Source organism: Mizuhopecten yessoensis, unplaced genomic scaffold, assembly GCF_002113885.1.
Source record: "Mizuhopecten yessoensis strain PY_sf001 unplaced genomic scaffold, ASM211388v2 scaffold5877, whole genome shotgun sequence".
NCBI classification, from domain to species: Eukaryota; Metazoa; Mollusca; class Bivalvia; order Pectinida; family Pectinidae; genus Mizuhopecten; species Mizuhopecten yessoensis.
In genome coordinates this window covers 1,437,239-1,444,293 of record NW_018406268.1, presented here as the reverse complement: position 1 = coordinate 1,444,293, position 7,055 = coordinate 1,437,239, and the positions used below count along the sequence as shown (strand labels likewise).

The 7,055-nt window shown below is 35.3% G+C and overlaps 2 long non-coding RNA genes across 2 annotated transcripts in view; one reads left to right on the top strand and one right to left on the bottom strand.

Moving 5' to 3' along the window:
• Positions 1-434, bottom strand: part of LOC110451240 — a 10,957-nt gene extending 10,523 nt beyond the window's left edge. Inside the window, exon 1 of the long non-coding RNA XR_002463050.1 lies at positions 367-434. This is a non-coding gene — a long non-coding RNA (uncharacterized LOC110451240). The remainder of the gene's footprint in view (positions 1-366) is intronic.
• A 3,111-nt stretch (positions 435-3,545) lies between these two features.
• LOC110451250 lies at positions 3,546-7,048 on the top strand. Its single transcript, XR_002463053.1, has 4 exons — positions 3,546-3,585; positions 4,005-4,068; positions 5,923-6,383; positions 6,883-7,048. It is a non-coding gene; the product is annotated as an uncharacterized LOC110451250 (long non-coding RNA).
• The last annotated feature ends 7 nt before the right edge of the window (positions 7,049-7,055 follow it).

Sequence of the window (7,055 nt, the reverse complement as noted above, 5' to 3'; positions counted from 1 at the left end):
AAAATATTTAAAATTACTCTGAACACCTTAGTTTAGATCAAAATATAGCTGTAACAAATTATCGGGTCCCTGTGGCTTAGTAGTCACTGAATATGAATTAGAAAATTTCAGCTTCAATTATGAAGAGCACAAAACATCCGTAAGCTAAGGGTATCAGTTATTTTTGTATACATTAAAGCTCAATGCGAGTTCAACGAGCACCTGCAGTCGCCATCTTTAATTTATTGTTACAACAGCGTCAGCACTCGCATTAAAAAATTGCAAGTTACGATGATCGAATACCGTAACACCATACATGGTAAATTAATGAAAATATAGATAGTATGGATGTTTCGGAGTTGAAGCATAGTCATATTGAATACTCACGATCTATTAGGCTAAGTCTACAACACCAGATATCCGCTGAGACAAGTCGGACCGGAGCATCGTCTGCTACAAGTTTGCGATATTCGTCACAAGATTTATGGGTGTTCAATATAGGATCATTTTACGGATGTAGACTTCACGAGATACTTTATTAACTTGTATCAATGTGTAAAACTCAATAAGAATAATACAATATGTGTATACATGTACTTTGCAGTCTGCACTGCATTAACATATTACAATATAGTTCCGCGTATGAATGAGTGAAGCGGCTACAACTGGAGTCTTTATTTCCTTATATGGAAATTGAAAGCACGTGGAGGTTAGTCAAACGAGAAAAATACCGACGTTAGTTTGAAGGCGCGAAGTTTATAAAAATGAACCGCTGGTATCGGCAGGCACGATTACGATGTAGCTCATATATCCTCAAGGCATTAAAGGAATGTAAAGTAAATTGATATTTTCATCAATATTAGGATGAATTTTCATAAATCATTACAACGGGAGTGATTTTAAATTAAAATTGTTCTGTTATATGATATGGACATAGAGGCAAGTAATCATCTATCCTATTAAATCCTATTAAATAAATCATATAGTTAGTGTGTTCTCACACAATTAGAGGGATTACTCATATCTCTCGCTATATAAATCTTTACACACTAAGTAAGTCACTGTTCGTTGTCATTTAGTTATTAACATATGTCCGTCCTCTATGACATGGGCGGATTCGGGGCGGAGGGCTCTGGGTGGTCCGGAACCCCTTTTTTCAGCCATCGAAACTTTAATTCATTTTTTAACATTCCAATGATATTAAACCGTTAGCGCCCCGCTTGGCTCGGCGTTAAAGACAGTACTCAAACATAGCACACGCACACACACATTTCTCCTCACTATTTTAACCGTTAGAAAAAAAGTCGTCTCGCTCCGCTCGGCGTTAAGCATAATATGATATGCCCCCCACTACGTACACATTTTCAGATAAACGACATTTAATATTTATATGTTTGAGTTTAGTCGTGGTGTCTAAAATCAAGCATATATATATATGAATTGTCGATTATCTGAAAGCGTATAATGAAATAAAAGATCTCCAATAAAGGACCCTAAGAAAGGTGTTCAAAGATATTTTTAAAACACACAATATTCAAACACCGAGCTTGTATTTACTCTTGTGCTTCTCCCTCCACATCCCGACACACATTTGGTTTCTTTGGTGTAGTCTGAATTATTGTAAAGGGACGGGGTTCAAACATTATTTTTTTGTTAAAAAAAACAAAAACCGGATCGCTACGCTGGGCGTTTTATACTGGATTTTCCCCATTGGGTAAGAATGTGTCTATAAGTTAAACATGTGTGTGTAATATACATAAAAGAATAAATTATTTTTCTTAGTATCCGATGCATGCAGTGTTTACTAAAATTTTGAATCTAGACACATTTTAGACACTATCTGTAACCCTGGCCTTATGGTTTATATCTGTTTTAGAGCAATATATTTACTATTGGTGTCTTGCAAATAATTTGTTGAAAATCAGAAAAGAAAAGTTTTGTGATTAGTGCCACGAAAAGTTCAACTTTGCAATGGACAGTATCAAACCTTCGCTGGGGTTCGTACAGGGACAAAAAGTCTGTAAAGTTGCAAAACAAAATACTAAACGGTTGATATTTCCGGTAGAAAAGACGCTGATTTCGATGTTTCTTCCCAAAAGTGAAAATGTATCATATGTAAACTTTCCCTCGGCAGAGGTACCCGTCTATACCTGCACCCCTCAATGACCTCCACGAAAACTGTGTTCATGCTAACTTCTCGACCAATGAAAAAGCACTTGGTCACATGCACATAGCTCGAGGTTCGCGTCACTTCTTCCCGCGCTGTGGACCCTCATGGACTGACATTTGGGTACGTGAATACATTTTCTTCATTATGGCAAATAGGCGTTGATCCCGTTGCCTTATTTATACTGACTTATAGGTTTACTCTCTGATTCAATGCTTTTGATATTGATGGCATTTTTTTTATTCATCTTTTGTCGAATTATCACTTTTTTGTGTGATTAATTATCGTGCACATCAAAATGACTTCTAGCTTTCAATTAACTGATTATATGATCTTGGATCTATTAATATTAGGCCCATAGGCGTACAGCTTCTGTTAGACACCCTTGATGATTGACTTTCCGCATTATAAGATGTACTCTTGAGATTTCGTTACAAATGTCCGTATAGCATATGTATATATTTGTAACAAACCCCTGTGCTTGGAGTGATATTTAAAGGATTAGTGCCATTTAATATTAATGTTTTAATATATGTTATTATTTAAACATTTGAAAGTTTTAAAAACATGTTTTAGTCAGTCAATCATCGAATATGGGGGTCTGAACCTTTTTGGGTACATATTTGATTCTCTATCCTTGTACAGTTGTATGATTAGCCTGCAGCAATATTTGAGGTGTATTCTGTTGAGGAAATTAATGTGTAGCCAGGTCAAACTGATTTGGTTCGGTTGGTATTGAAACTTAGGTACAGGGGCAAATCATCTCGGCCCCCTCATCATCTAATTTCATTTTATGAAAACTGACTTGACCCACAACATTTATTTTCTGACCAAACCCCTCAGGACCTTTATGATCCAGCCTAAGACACCCTACCCTGCCAACTGACCCAAAGTTTTTGAAGGTGAAGTTAGAAATACACAATTATCAAGCATGTCATAATTTTTGGATTGATTATTGTACCCCCCTTGCAACAAAGTTAAGGGGGTGGTTACTGAAATCAGGTTAAAATCATTCGTTTGTCTGTATAAGAAATCTTGTCAAGAAAACTTCTACAATTTTGTATGTGTCATGATAATCATATGAAGATTTGCATATCATTAAGGGGTATACTGCACTAATTTTAACAAGAGTTATGGCCCTTTGAAACAGTTTTTTTTTCTTATGAGTGCAACTAGTCCCCTAGTTTCAGAGAAATGTTGCAAAAACATGTATGTGTCAAATTGATCAGGATAATTAGTCTTTAGGATGAATCTTGGTGAAAAAAGTCAATTTATAGTATAATTTAGGAAACGCTCAAATAATTTGTGAACCGCAACACAAATTTTCTAATTCCAAAGTCACAGGCCTCATTAACCAAAAAGTTTAACTGTAATTAATCTTCAATCTTCTTTACAGCGTCGTCCATGAAAACAGCAAGGGAAATCCGTCAGCGGTTCTGGTATGTATATTAATGTACAAATATGTCAATCCCGATTTTGTTGACCCTGTGTGTATTGATCCTTTTGAAAGTGTAATTGTTTCATGTAAATAATCTACAGGTTGATGAGCGATCATGTGGAAGACTTCAATATTTATCATATAAGTAGCTATTTTAAAGTTCTACAAAGTGAACTCGCCTATTTTGTTTTGCGCTGGAAGATATATAATTAAATAACAAAAAAAATACTTATTTTAGTCAAATGTTGTTTTGATTGATAAAAATTATAAAAAAAGTAAAATACTTAAATTAAAAAAGGTAATGATTGATAATGCAATATTAAAATTTGAAGATTTAAGTATTAAGTGTTATTAATAACTGTTCAGATTTTGCTGGCATTTCAAGGGAGATAATCAAGCATATATTATTTTTATTTGCAGGATGGACATTAGGTACAGCCGACCTGTGACCCAATGTCGCAAGTGAACTACCCCAGACCGACAGGTAAATTTGGTTGCTATCTATCGACTAACATTACTGTATTTCATAAAACTGTATGTATCGCTCTCCTCGGTGATGTGTTACAGTTGTAGACCACAATTATTTCTGTTAATTTGCATTTTATACCACAATTGTTTGTGTTAACAAAAGTTTGTTTGAAAATTCAATTTCAACATGTGTCCCACACACAGATCATAAGAAAATTAGCAATTAATTACCTTATTTCATTCACTTATCTGTACATGCTAATGTGTTAATCAATCCGTGGTACTATTCAAGCATCCATGCAAATCAAGAGTTTCATTCCATGTTTTGTGCTTCATTGTGTTCATGACTTGATGTTTTAAGAAATATTTATTTTACATACAAATATGTAAAGATTATTTATTCATTACATACCAAATCAATTTACAATGGAATATACTTGTAACAGTATCACTAAAGTTATCTCCCTTATACCTTCATGTCGATGTATGTGTGTTTTCTACTACCTGGTATCTGTTAAATTACTTATTGGGTTCGTTGTTACACACGACCAGCAGACAAGACTTGCTGAAGACGCCATTTTATTACAACGCTCGTAACATGAAGGTATAAGGGAGATAACTCTAGTGATACTGTTACAATACTTGTACAATATTAGGTAATTGGTCTTATGTTATCTATTCTATTGCAATTGTCTTTTGTTTAACGATTACTTTTTATTGTGTTATTTCAAATTCACAAATATTGATTAATTAGGGCATGTCCTATGTATGTGTCTTAGATGTGCAATAGGGATTTTAAAAGTTATCTCTTAATAAAAAAAAAAAAGTTTTTTTTTACATGATGTTGCACTGTAATATGAAGATGTTCAATAGGGGTTTTTAAGGTCAAGGTTACTGTAATTAGGGCTGCAACGGTTAAAAATATTGCAAGTCAGATAACCATGTATACTGTACTTATCTGAATCGAAACCGGGTAACCATGTTTTTGTGTGTGCCTTAAAATACAGCCATGCCACCCATGGCTCTTTATTTTGATCAATACTATTGTAGAATCTTTATGAATTGGCTACATATCACTAGCCTCCCGTCTTGGAAATTTCTGTAGGTTTACTTTACACTAGTGTATTGTCAACGCTATGCGTACATATTTCTGTACATCACTTCTGGTCGGAACACAGATAATAGCTGCCAGTTGTTCAACATTATTTAACAGAATTAATGTCCGTCGATATTATGTTTACATTCAAAGTGTATTGTTTGCATGAACTCTATGGTATAGCAAGTATACTGATCACAAGTATCTATCGAAGTCTGTCAACAGCTGTCAGGAGCAACATTTCTGACAGGGGACAGTTTTTGGGTAAACTAGATTTGCTAGCCAGATCAGCTCGGTGTGTATTTAACAGAAACCAACATGAACACTGGTTTCACCATTTGTTTACCCATATTATCATTTCCTTACAATGTATCATCTAAAAGACTAAAATATTCAAATTTATGAAAGATAATTTCATGTTTGACTTGGTTGTTGCAATGTCATCTGAATACAAGATGAAAATTCATTAAAACAAATTTGCTATTGCTATCTAAATAATTTTTTGTAATATATCCAGCAGCCATTAAAGCATCCTCATTAATATTTTTGCATTTAGCTTTGTGTTATCTATGGTAGCTTAAAAGATTTTACTCAAAGACTTAACCAAATTTACACCATTGCTGGAATATTACAGATATGGGCTGGGAGGTTTGGGCCCAGTAGGGAAAACCAGCAAAAGACTACAAAGATAATTTCTTACTTCTTCATTTCCTTCTACCCACTTATGTAAATTTACCAAACTGATGCTAATATGATTTTTTATTTTTTTTACAGGACTGTCTTACTGTAAGTGGACAGAACCCTGGTTAGATACATCTAGGAAGGTGGTCTGAGCTCTAGTTGGGTGATTTGGCGTCTGGGGTATCTGAAGCTGGATAGATTTATGACATTTCAGCTGCATTATTCACTCCTTTAACAAAGTTTTTAACCCTGGCAAACACCATTATTGAGGTACAAGGACCTTTATGGTTATATGTGGGGATCCGATATCATGTACCCCTCCGTGATAGTCCTGAGGGGAACATGTAATCATACTGAGTCAAGTGCTTCATATTGGTTGTTTCCGAGCTGGGGTTAAATTCTCTTGTGACTGGATGGTTGGGTGCAGCTGAACTAGAGTAAATCTATTTTTGCAACAGTACCTCTTGCGTCGGAAAGTCTGACTAGGGTAAAGGTCATCTGGTCCAGAATATCTGACTGACGGAATAGGACGGCCTGCCAGCCCCCGGAGGAGGGTAAATATTTGCATGAAAACAATTTATTAGTAATTGTATGAAAATTTTTACTATTTTCCACTTCACCAACTTGGTTAGACTTTGCATTCTGATTTATGCATTAAATTTGGTTAGCTCCATTTCCATCAACTTGGCATGTATATTTTACAAACATTTTCTATCTCAATATTAATATATCAATGATCGCTGCATGTAAATCTTGATCTTGGTAACATTTAGAAAATACAAACTGTATTAGTTGCACATAAATATCCCCACAAAAAAGATTCAATAAAGGTAATATATGCTATACAGCTGGTTTTCAAAAGTAGAAATGTACTATGTATTCAGTTTAGTTACTGTCTGCTTAATAAAGTGTATATATGAAAACTTTCAGATAAAAAACATCCAAAACTATTAAAATTGATTAAATGTAGACCAGTGCAAACAAAAAGTTAATTCCATGAAGTACCTGTTCATCGAGCATAACATAATCAAGTATATTGTTGTGTATTTTTAGAGGAGGCGCCGTCCAAGGCGCAGAGAGATCGTCGCCCCTCCCGATTTCTCCCGGAGGAGGCGCCGTCCAAGGCGCAGAGAAATCGTCGCCCCTCCCGATTTCTCCCGGAGGAGGCGCCGTCCAAGGCGCAGAGAAATCGTCGCCCCTCCCGATTTCTCCCGGAGGAGGCGCCG